This window comes from Mobula hypostoma, unplaced genomic scaffold (genome assembly GCF_963921235.1).
Source record: "Mobula hypostoma unplaced genomic scaffold, sMobHyp1.1 scaffold_36, whole genome shotgun sequence".
Lineage (NCBI taxonomy): Eukaryota > Metazoa > Chordata > Chondrichthyes > Myliobatiformes > Myliobatidae > Mobula > Mobula hypostoma.
Genome location: NW_026948187.1, coordinates 4,983,431 through 4,996,514, shown reverse-complemented (window position 1 = coordinate 4,996,514; position 13,084 = coordinate 4,983,431). Strand labels below are relative to the sequence as shown.

The window sequence follows — 13,084 nt, the reverse complement described above, 5'->3', positions numbered from 1 at the left end:
GCCCTGTGCTCATTCATTGATTAAACGGAGGGAACGAGTGCATCGGTTTCACCCTGGGATTGATGACCGACAGCCGGCACGACCCCTCTTACTCCGGGCCAGTACCGGCTCAATAATAATGAGAGTTCCGTTGAGTGGAATCTGTCGGCTGCACATCAGCCGATCCTCCTACAGCTACTGTGTTCAGCTCTATCACGGCTCTCATTCCCTACGGCTTGTGCCTGAATGGGGCTTCGAGGGTAAGAGCCATTGAAATGATGGTCCTACGGGTAGGGAATGTAGGGCGCAAGGGAGGTATGGGAGAAGATGGTGATCTCCTATATTTTTTCTGGGTTGCGATGGCGAATGGGCTGCCCCCTCTCGGTTACATCGCCAAGGTGGCATCGAGAGTATACGACCAGCAACTTAACCAGGAGCAAATGCGCAGTTCGGCTGCAAACCGTTTTAGTTCATTGAATGAGGAGCTTTTATCTCTCTTGGAACATATTTCCCCGGTAATTTTGCCGAACACTGTCGGAATAGTATTTTCACATTGGATTCCGAGAACGCTTCTCCTCGCCCTGTTTGTAACTCACAATTTGTGACTCTTTCCTTAGCGAACCTATTGACAATGGTGGTCCTCTTCCGAGGGAATTGCGGCCTTTCCAAATGTATATCGCTCTACATGGCTGGCATGGCAATGGCAGATCTCCTGGTGATGGTGGTCTGCGTAATTGCGTATCATATTGTCATCTACCAATTTCCAATCTCCTTCCTGTCCTACACATCCGCCTGTAAGGTCGTCCTGTACGTCATGTGGGGGAGCCTGCAAACCTCGGTCTGGTACACTGTCCTGTTCACAGTCGATCGGTTTGTAGCGATCTGTTGTCAAAAGCTTAAAGCGAAATATTGCACAGTGAGGACAGCTGTTGCCGGCATTATAACCGTTCCGCTCCTGATGCATTTACAGAGCCTTCCGTTTATATTAGAGTATAAAACTGTGCGTATAGTTAACGGTATTCAGTGGGGCTGTCAGCCGAGCTCGTGGTTCATTACGTCGCCTGTGGGCGTCACATTCTCCTTTCTGCAGAGTATTTTAACGCCTATATTACCTTTTGTTCTGATAGCCCTGTTTAACTGTCTGACAGTGAGGCGCATTTTATTAGCCAGTAAAGTGCGCCGCGGACTGCGCGGTCACAGCAATCAAACACAGAAGGATCCGGAGATGGAAAGCCGTCGGAAATCCATCATTTTACTCTTTAGTGTGTCCGGCAGTTTCATTTTGTTGTGGCTGACGGCCGCCGTGACCTTTCAGACCACCCGAATCACAGGAACCGCGCATTACGACGGTGATTACACCCACTCTGCCTATATCGCCACTGAAGCCGGCTACATGCTAATGTATCTGAGTTCCTGCACGAACGCCTGTATTTATACAGCGACTCAGACTAAGTTTAGAGAAGAAATGCTGCTGGTGTTAAAATCTCCTTGGACTTTGTTTTTAATATTAGTTAAAAAACACAGGTAAAGCAAAGCACATGTTCCTAAAGTTCGAAAGTTCATTACCCACTAATTATCCGCATCGGGAATCTGTCATTGGGTCACGATGTACATCTGGGTTTTATGTGTTTATGCATAATACGTCTCGCTATTAAATTGACTTGGAATAAAATATAACTCCATTTCCGTGCAGAAGCTTTCGTGACAGCCGTGACGTCATCAACAATCCCGGTATCCTATCACTCAGTTGATTTCATTCACTCGTTGTGTTTGACAGCTGCGTTGACACTCAGGGCTCATTCGGCCGCAGGGTAACTCGGGTAAAGGTGGAACCATCACAATGACTTTTACACTGGCACTGGAGATTTGCTGCGGTCAGCACTGTGACAGAGCTACCTTCTTGTAGATTGCAGTAGGGAATCAATACTGCATACATTCTCCCCAGCTCGTCTCTGGCGACCTATGCCAGTCCCCAGAGCCATAATACAGCCCGTACCACTCTCTACCTTTGTTAACCAAGGGTCATCCAGACACGTTTCCATTATCTTCTTATCACCTACGTCCAGCACGTCTGCTGTAGACTCAACCACGCAGCACTGGGGGACAAATATCTCTTCAGATCTGTGTGTGCATGTGCCTGTAGTTTTAGCCACTGCTGACAAGGGAAAAGTCAAAGTTGTTGTCTGTACAATATACAACTCCTCATAATTGTATAAACTCTTACAAGGACCCTTCACTTTATTTTGTATTTCAGACAATCAAACTTCTCCTTATAGTTTATCCCCTTCCCCACAGTCCAGGAAACAATCTGGTGATTTTTTTTTTCATTTTTAAATCTTTTTATTAAGATAATCTTCTACAGCTATAAAATACAGAGATTCAGCAAATTAGTATACATGATTGATAAAGCTGAAAAAAATCATATATATGCTAATGAAACAAAATTACAAAAGGAAAAGAATGAAAAAAAAAGAGAACCCCAGCTAACTATAAAAAAAACACTAACTATAAAACAAAAAGAGAGAGAGAGAAAAAAAACACATGAAAAACCAACTCCCGGAGCGATACATCTTACAATCATTTTTATATATATACATATATAAAGAAAACAACAACCAGAAAATAAAATAGCTCTTCTTGCCAACAATGTAACGAATGCAATTACATGTAGGTTTCAAAATGAAATACCCTGAATATAATGCGGAACTATTCCAAATAGAACCGTCAATGTATTAGGTTGTAAATTCATTTTCAAAGCTACAGAAATTATAAAAAATAAAGATTTTCAAAAAGATCTCAAAGACGGACATGACCAGAACATATGTGACAAAGTAGCTACTTCATTTTCGCACTTATCACAGTAATTATCTATATTAGGAAATATTTTGGATAGCGTCTCCTTTGTTAAGTAATAGCAGTGAACAATTTAAGACTGAATTAAACACCGATTGGCACATATCGAAGAAGAATTAACAATTTTCAAAACTCGCGACCAGTCTTCATTAACAAAGTCATATTAAGTTCTCTCTCCCAATCTTGTTTAATCTTTAGTGAGACGTTAACTTTTTGTAGTAAACATAAATTATAAATTCTACCAATGGAGCCTCTCACTAAGGGATTCATATTCAAAATAGTGTCCAACAAATCAGATTCTTGCATATATGGAAACATAGAAATATATTTTTGTAAAAAATGTCTCACCTGTAAATATTGCAGGAAATGTGTGTGTGTGAGAGAATATTTACTAATTAACTCTTCAAAAGACATCAATCGACCATCAATAAATGAATCTGCGAAAGAACAAATCCACTTATTGCTCCATAAAAGAAAAATGGCATCGGTAATTGAAGGTTTAAAGAGCAAATTTCGAAATACAGGACTGGACAATTTAAATTGTTTGAAATTAAAATAAAGTAGCGAAACTGAAACCAAATCCGTAAGGACTGTTTAATAACAGGGTAGAAAAAAAGCGTAAGAGGATTCCATCCAGAAATCAATTGTTTCATAGAGTCCAATAAATGAACTACATTGGCTTTATAAAGATCTTTATATTTTTTGTGATGATAATACCCAAATATCTAAAAGAATTCACAATTCTAAATGAAATATCCTTATATATAACAACAGGAACATTTAAAGGGAACAATTCACTTTTAGTTAAGTCTATATCCTGAAAGTTTTCCAAAATCATTCAATAATTCCAAAAGATTGGGAATAGATTCTTCAGGATTCGAGATATAAACCAAAAGATCATCTTCATAAAGAGAAATCTTATGTATGGTCCCATTTATAGAAAAAACATGAATATTTTTAACTTCGCGAAATGTTATAGCCAAAGGCTCCAATGCGAAATTATATAATAAAGGACTTAATGGACATCCTTGTCGAGTACCTCGTGAAAGTAAAACAAAGGGAGACCGAAGATTATTAGTAATGACGGTAGCGATAGGGTTCTTATAGATCATTTGAATCCACTTATTAAAATTAATACCAAAGCCAATTCTCTCTAATACATGAAACGAACATTCAACTCTACCAAATGCCTTTTTCTGCATCCAGAGAAGTAACACATTGAGGTATTTTGGATAATGGTGAATATATAATATTTATCAATCTCCGAACATTAGAAAAAAAAGTAACGGCCTCCAATAAAGCCTATTTGATCCATAGGGATAATTTTAGATAAAATGTTTTCCAGACGGTTAGCCATCATCTTGGAAAGAATTTTAGCATCCACATTTAATAGCGAAATAGGTCTATAAGATGAGCATTCAGCAGGATCTTTATCTTTCTTAAGGATTAAAGAACAGAAGCTTCATAAAAAGAAGAAAGTAAATTTCTTTTCTCTAAAGATTCATAAAATATTTCCAAAAGACTTGGAGAAAGTAATTTGTCATTTTTTTTGTAAAATCCTACCAAATAACCATCGAATCCAGGACCTTTACCTGATTGCATTGAATATATTGCTTTCTGAATTTCACGCTCAACAATTGGAGCAGCAAGGGTCTGTTCATCTTCAGCAGTAATTTGAGGAAATTTAATCTTATATTAAAAAAAAACCTTCATTTTAGTGGGATTTGCTGAAAACTGAGATTTATAGAGATCGGAATAAAAATCCTGAAAGATATTATTAATATGATCATAATTGTCATTACGAATCTTTAAAATTTGTATTTTAGCTTTAGCAGCACTTACTCGGGAAGTTAATAGCTTATTACTTTATCCCCAAAAATATAAAACTGACTTTTTAATTTTAGCAAATATCCTTCAATAGCATAAGTTAATAATAAATTATATTGTGATTGTAGTTCCACTCTTCTTTTAAACAATTCAACGTTTTGAAAGATTGCGTTGAGATTACCTAATCCATTAATTTGTTTAGCAATTTTATCTAATTCAATTTTTGTCTGTTTCTTCAACTTAGCTAAATAAGAAATAATCTGACCACGTAAAAAAGCTTTTACGCATCCCAAATTATTAAATTTGAGACGTTTCCTGAATTATTAAAGGGGAAAAAAAACTCTTTTATCTGAGTTTCAATAAACTCAACAAAATCTAAACTTTGTTACAAATGTTCTGGAAAACACCAAGGTGGTCTTGCAGAAACAACATCTTTCAAATGAAATATTAAGTTTAAAGGAGTATGATCAGAAATAACAATTGCTTCATAATCACATTTCTGAACATTAAGTAAAAGTCGAGGGTCAGCTATAAAATAGTCGATTCTCGAATATTTATTTTGAACTTGTGAAAAAAAGGAATATGCTCTATGAGCAGGGTGCATAAGTCTCCAGACTTCAATTAAACCATAATCAATTAAAAAGGAATTAATAAATGATGCAGAACGATTAATGAGTTGATGTCTAGATGTTGATTTATCTAACAGGGGATTTAAGCAAACATTAAAACCTCCACCCATTAATAACATATATTCATTTAAATCAGGTAATAGTGCAAAAATATGTTTTCCAAATGAAGGATCATTGGTATTTGGTCCATATATATTAACCAAAACCATTTTCTTATTGTAAATGGTTCCTTTAACAATCAAAAATTTACCATTAATATCAGATATAGTATCCTCCTGATTAAAGGGAATATTGGAATCAATAAAAAATCGAAACACCCCTAATTTTACTTTGAGAGTTTGCGTGAATCGGAGCGTCCTTCCAAATTTTTTTTAATCGATTGTTATCGCATATCCTGACGCATGTCTTTTGTACAAAGATTATATCAGTTTGGAATCGATTAATAATTTTAAATGTTTTCGTATGCTTAATAGGATGATTGCAACCACGGACATTCCATCTTAAAACATTTAACTGTTTAACTAACATCATGAAAATTACATCAAAAGAAAAGAGTTAAAGACAGGTCAGGATAAAATAAAATGGTGGTAAGAAGCACAATGACAATACTTTGTATACGCTCCGGAATTCCATAATGGGAATAAAAAATAGAAATGAGAAAAAAAGAAGAAAAAAAAAACACTCAACCTACAACGCCCAGAAATAAGTCGATATTAATCGACGCAAGCCCCAAGAAATGCATAGAAGCAATTCTGATCTCCACCTGCCCTAGAAAAAGGTACAAATAAAAAAGTAATCAGTCTCCCTCTCCCGGATATACGACTCATTACAGTCAACATACAACCAATTACAATTCAGTTAGAAACAAACAGTCAACAGAAACGACCTTCAATTTGGAAAGTAACACTGAGGCTGTCTACAAGAAGGGTCAGAGCCGTCTCTTTCCTGAGGAGACTGAGGTCCTTTAACATCTGTCGGACGATGCTGGGGATGTTCTACGAGTCTGTGGTGGCCAGTGCTATCACTTTTGCTGTTGTGTGCTAGGGCAGCAGGTTGAGGGTAGCAGACACCAACAGAATCAACAAACTCATTCGTAAGGCCAGTGATGTTGTGGGGATGGAACTGGACTCTCTCACGGTGGTGTCTGAGAAGAGGATTCTGTCTAAGTTGCGTGCCATCTTGGACAATGTCTCCCATCCACTACATAATGGACTCGTTGGGCACAGGAGTACATTCAGCCAGACTCTCATTCCACCGAGATGCAACACTGAGCGTCATAGGAAGTCATTCCTGCCTGTGGCCATCAAATTTTACAACTCCTCTCTTGGCGAGTCAGGCACCCTGAGCCAATAGGCTGGTCCTGGACTTATTTCCTGGCATAATTTACATATAACTATTTAATTATTTATGGTTTCACATTGCTATATTTATACTCTATTCTTGGTTAGGGCAACTGTAACGAAAACCAATTTCCCTCGGGATCAATAAAGTATGACTATGACTATGACTATGACTATCACTATAACATTAGATAAGAAAAAAAACACTTCCAAAACAAATTCTTGAAATATTTGCACAAAAGAAGAAAACATCGCCATCTTTAATTTTTTACATCTAACTATGAAACGTAAAAAAACCCTGAATAGTAGTTAAAATATCTTAACAAAAATATACAAAACAAAAAGAAACAATTAAATCGTATATATAGCAAACAGAAATAAATTCTAAATGGTTTAACATTTCTACAATCTTTCAATAGATCCCATAAAATATCTTCTGAAGTTAAAACCGTCTAAACCAGTCTATCTCAAAGATAAAGGTACTTTTTAATACCAAGACTTTCTGTAGTTCTCAATTCTTGCGATCTCATCATTTCTTCTATCGCAAAACGATCGAATAATTGAAGTCTTTTAAACTTCAGGCTTCGGGCTCATCCGAGAGAGAATTAGTAAAACGCAATGCATCGGCTGGATCGTCAAAGATACGAACCCCAGAGTCTTTTGCGAAAAGCCATAATTTAGCTGGATAGAGAAGGAAGGGATGCATCTGCTTTTGAATGACCATTCGCATTATGGTCCCGAATGCAGAGCGTTGTCGATCAACTCCGCGTGAAAAATCTTGAAAGAAACGAATCTCAGAGCCTTGAAATTTAAACAGTCTCTGTTTTCTTGCCAGTTTAATAATATGGTCTTTGTCTGGAATACGGAGGAAACGCACAATAACATGCCTCTCTTTCCCTTCTTTTGGAGTTCCAACCCAATGAGCAACCTCGATGTTGGGCAATTGTGAAAATGCCTCAGGAAATAGAGATTGAAACATTTTAGCGAAATAGTCCAGTATGTCGGCAGATTCTGATTTCTCTTTCAATCCAATAATTCGAATATTATTACGACGAGAACGAGCTTCCAAGTCAACAATCCGACGTTGTGCTTTTTCCAAACGAGAAGAAACGTCAACCGCATTACGGATTACTTCTTTAAGATCCGAGCTCAAAGAATCAATTTTTCCCTCCAAGGGAAGAAGATTTTTTTTTTTAGTTAAGTTAATTCAGCGACAATAGAGCTCATTCGACGCTCTAATCTGTTAACCCAGGCTGGCTCTTCCGAAGTTTTGTCAGACTTTTTTAGGTTTACCATTACCAGCATCCAGATTTTTTTTTAGTGCTTCTCAAGGTAGCCATAGTTATAATTAACACTTTGAAAGATCCGACTGAATAAAGTTAAAATTTCAAAGTTTAGGTCGGGAAAGGAAGAAATTAAAGGCAGACAGAAAGACACTGTGCCTTACAGGTCTACAGGCAGAAGGCCTGATCTACCGTCAGTTCTTACAACACCCTTCCCATGGCGTGGCAACCAGGATTGCACCCATTGCTCTCAGTCTTTTATAACCAGTGCTCCGTATAGCTGTAAGGTCGAGTCGGAATTCTTCCATTCAAAGCCTCGGTGAACAATGCAAGAAAAACAAAATCCACCTTCGCTGTACTGTCCTCCTGCATTCAGAAAGTTATGGCCTAGCATTGAAAGGTTACAACTAAAAACGACCCATCAAAGGTCTGTACGTCCCCTAAGATTTTTATTTCACAATGTGGATTAAGTCACATTTTGCTGCACATACACTCTTACAAACAATAAAGGACCCAGCAGCAAATCTACAGCTCGCCGATTATTGCTGGCGTCCGGGAGGAGAGACACGCTGGCACACTACCATCTGCATCCTTTTACCAAGCTAATTCTGTGACTAGTTTGCCAATTCATCTCGGCGTCCCTGTATCTGCCATGGGTGCCTTGTTAGAAACATTACTGAAGTCCATTCAAACTTTATCTACCTTCCTGCCTGGTTAAATCGCAGAGATTATTCCTTTAAAAGCACAATCATATTTGTGACACATGACGTGGCCGGCACGAGACCACACCGACTCCTTATTCGCTTCCGAGCTGTATATACATACATTATGTTAACGGGTATTTTCTCCCACGACATTCCCACACCGATATTAAGAGAACTGATCTCAATATTCAAGAAATGAAGTGATAAGGAGAGTGATGTGCAAACGGTGAAGAAGGGAGACAAAGACATTTAAGGAGGAACAGACGGTAAACGAGGTTTGGGGGATAAGTGGAAGACAGGTGATTGCATAAATAACGGCCCAACTAAATCGAGCACGCTGGGTTTATAATTCTATGCCCTTGCATCCATATCACTCCAATATCCCGTCCAAATCAGTCCCATGATCCCAGAATTCAGCGCTCTTTCAGTCATGCCCGCATGGCCCTCCCTCCACCGCGGACATCCAGCCTTCAGCTACCTGAGCTGAAATTTCCGCAGTACCATCCGTCAGCTCCGTAGCCTGTCTATTCCTTCCACTTCTGAGCATTCCCTCAGTGGAAAATTGGGCAAGATACGCATCCCGTCAAAAACTCAGCCACAAGAATGCTCCAAGCCATATGGTAAAGGACACGTAAGTGAAAGCGTTCCAGGAGAACGAAACGGGGCAAAAAGAGCATAGCCTCCTGGGTAATAACTGGGGAATAGCGATCACACTGTGAAAATTCGTGGAAATCCGGGTGAGCATATGAAATATAAGCAGAAGTTATTCCTTAATAAGACATTATCACGACTAATACTTTTCCACGAAGAAGTATATGTTTTTTCCGCATCTAACCTCATTGATTTATATATATATAAATATTTTGAAGTATTTCAAAGACTGGGCCTCCGCGGAACTTCGGGTGAAAAGTTGCAAACTTTCACTCCATTTCCTGAAGCGTATTCTCCACGTCACAGTTCCAAATTATCCCGTTTCTTAACTCCTCACCTGGGAAAAATTCCCTGTGAGTCCTTTCTAATGTATCGTGTCTTTGGTGTGGAAGTTTGGTTCAGTTCAGTTCTGTCTCTTGTATTCACTCTGTTGATCTCCTCAGCTCCTTTCTCCTGCATCCATTCCACACCCTCATACTCCTCATTAGGAGCTTTATTCCATTCTCACAGTTTCCATGTTTCTGCTGTACTTTTCCAATGTTGGAAGATTCTCCACACAGGTTTCTCTGAACTTCCATCCCTCTGCCAATGTAGAAAAATTTCGTTCCGCATCTCAGTTATTTCGTCTGCATGCTCACCCCACACCTCTCCCGAATTCAGTACGGTGAGATTTGCCTGGTCTTCATACTCTTTAGTTTCTATTAGTCCGCAAGATTCTACCAACCTTCACAACTCTGTTTTTATTTTCTCTGCCACTCCACGTCTTTCAGAATTTTGAAGGGAGCATTCTTTCCCTGATTTGCTGAATTATTCGGCCCTCTCCACCGTTATGTCCTGTTCCTGGATGAGGCACATCCATTCTGATCCAGGGACATGGAGCTTAGCAAAATAGCGGGCTAAGCGCTAGCGAAATTCTAGGCAGTCTCTGGAGTAGGTCTTTCTGCTGTGGGCCGAAGGGCTTGTAATGTGCTGTAAATATCTATGTTCTATGTTCAGACAGTTTTTTTTTCACTCCATCCAGGGAAAACAGCAACGGAGTGGTGCATCTGTTAATTTTGTGTACTTCGTTGAACGTTTAAAGACACGTCGCCTGTGCTTTGGACACACGAAAAGCGGATGAGTAACCGCTCCTGATCATCGTCGGCCTTCTTGTTCCTGCCACTGTAATTCCTCATTCCTTTTAAGTTCTGATCTTTGTGTGCCTGGCCACATGCACTGATATATAGGTGAAAGACCCTGGTTTCCTTGACCGTGTAAGTCTAAGGAAGACGCTGTCAATTCCCGCCAAACTCGTGAGATTGAGACGGCTCCACCCACCCCAAACCCCGGTTTGTGTTGATGCTGTGTAATTTGCTACCCTGTTACAAATTAGTGCCACGAAATAACTGACTGTACACTGCATACGATTAAAGAAATCATATTTAAGAATCTTTGCTTAACTGAAAGGGTAATAAATAATTACAAAAACAAAAAGCCCAATCCAAATTAAACAGTTAAATCTGCACAAGTTGGAACTCATCAGGAGCTTCTCTGTCACTCAGGCGCTGGGTCCTCGGTCAACGTGAAAGCTCACAGCACCTTCTGGACGTCGCTCGCAATCCATCTCGAACAAACAGGTCTCCCGCCGGATCCTATGCTATGATCGGTCCTCCCCAGCGTCTTCTCTGCCCATCTCCCGCCGAACAAATCACAAACCCAGCCTCAGTGGCCCTCACTAGAGAAACCTCCCGTTAATTCAACCATCCTAATTGGATGGCACACATTTCTCCTCATCTCTTATGTTCAACCACAAGCCAAGCAAACTGAAAACAAGATGCTTTTACAGAACTGCCAATACGAAACACATACTGCATAACAGTAAAAGTTAGGACTGGGGCATTACACTCTCCCCACGCCAAAATATTCATGTCCTCATGACTTGGAAATAACTTGTCATCTAATATTAATAACATCGCTTTCAATGGAATTTCGTGATGTCAGCAATTACAATCCATTTTTAAAGGGTAGTGACATACCCTTAGTGTGTTACCCTGGTGCTACATAGGCAACCGAATCCGCCAGATTTTCAAAACGACCGTGGCAGGACTCGAACCTGCAATCTTCTGATGACTTCCACCAATCAAGCACCGAAGTCAAACGCCTTATCCATTAGGCCACACGGCCGTATTTTCTGAGAAAGGCCAAGGGGAACACGCTGAATGCTGAACGGAGTTTCCACTGTAAAATGACTTCCTGACCGAGCTAAAAGTACTCGCAAACAGTGATTTCATCCCAGGTGAATATTCGACCTGTTGTCAATATCTCTCCATGCATTCCTGCTTTGGGCTGTACAATATTTAGTTTCTGTCACACAGAAAGGAATTCTCAAAGGCACATGCCACGGTCTTTTACAGCGGCGTTATATTCTGGGATTGGAATCAGTGAAATTGTCCACCACATTCAATACATTATTGATAGAGTGAACTCGATTTCTTTTCAGGTATTTCAGCCGTTGGTTTGGTATTCCCGAACCGAGTAGCCATGTGTATGTGTCGGGTAAGCGTTAGGATGTTCGGATCTGCGGCTGCGCACAGCCGGGCGTGACGTCAGCGCGTCATAATGTGGTAGCTATCGGGTTATTGCATTTGCCCAAAACAGGGAAAATCGTCATTCTGAACCAGATGGCAAATTCCTATAATATCTGCTTACCTGAAATCAAGCAATATGATAACAACGCTAGTGAAATATTATTTAATTCGACTTAAATTTATCTCATTTTACAACTCAAAACATTCACAGTTTCTCCGAGTTACAGAGCACGGATTCGATAGGTGTGTCACAGCACGTCCATGGGCTCCAAAGTGCATAAATACCTATTTCCATGTTTCCTGTGGTTGGCACACATCTCTCTAAACTGTCCTTACCCAAACTCCATGGATTCTGGTAAGCACGGCGAGCAAAGTAATTCGGCCTAGAATCTGAACACACATGGGTGGACCTAAAGCAGAAGTTTTAAATGCTGTGAAGAAAATCAGAACTTCGGAGCACAAGAGAGGGAAGAGCAGACGAGGTGGCCGAGAGGTTAAGGCGATGGACTGCTAATCCATTGTGCTCTGCAAAGCGTGGGTTCGAATCCCATCCTCGTCGCGACATGTTAATCGGGGGGACCACTTTTGAAACTGTCACTTTAAAACATCCAAGCTTCCAAATTTTGTCACAGGGACGCCAGGCGGTTTGTTATCTGAGTCATGAAAAGCGATATTCATCATTAACTTATCACCAAATTTGGCCTCAATACCACAAGATATAGGAGCAAAATTAGGCTATTCGGCTCACCGATCTCCGTCATTCCATCACGGCTGACGTCTCACCTTGAATATTGTGAACAGTTTTGGGTGCCTCATCTTAGAAAATACGGGCTGGCACTGGAGAGAGTCTAGAGGACGTTCACAGGGATGATTGATAACTCCGGGACTGTACTCGCTGGAATTCAGAAGGATGAGAGGGGGATCTAATTGAAACTATTCGAATGTTGAAAGGACTAGACAGAGTAGATGTGGAAAGGGTGATTCCCATGGTAGGGGAGTCTAGGACAAGGGGGCACAGCGTCAGGATAGAGGGGCGCCCTTTCAAAACAGAGATGCGTACAGATTTATTTGGCCAAATGGTGGTAAATTTGTGGAATTTATTGCCACATCCAGTTGTGGAGGCCAGATCGCTGGGCGTATTTAAGGTAGAGATTGGTAGGTTTTTGACTCGACATGGCACCAAACGTTATGAGGAGAGGGCTGGGAACTGGAGTTCATGAGGAGAGAAAAAGAAAGATCAGCCATGATTGA

The 13,084-nt window shown here is 40.0% G+C and overlaps 2 non-coding genes across 2 annotated transcripts; one reads left to right on the top strand and one right to left on the bottom strand.

Annotated features, from left to right (window-relative positions):
• Positions 1–11,337: 11,337 nt before the first annotated feature.
• Positions 11,338–11,429, bottom strand: trnar-ucg (transfer RNA arginine (anticodon UCG)). Its single transcript is given in 2 exon segments — positions 11,338–11,373; positions 11,393–11,429. It is a non-coding gene; the product is annotated as a tRNA-Arg (tRNA).
• An 880-nt stretch (positions 11,430–12,309) lies between these two features.
• Positions 12,310–12,392, top strand: trnas-gcu (transfer RNA serine (anticodon GCU)). Its single transcript has one exon. It is a non-coding gene; the product is annotated as a tRNA-Ser (tRNA).
• Positions 12,393–13,084: the final 692 nt, after the last annotated feature.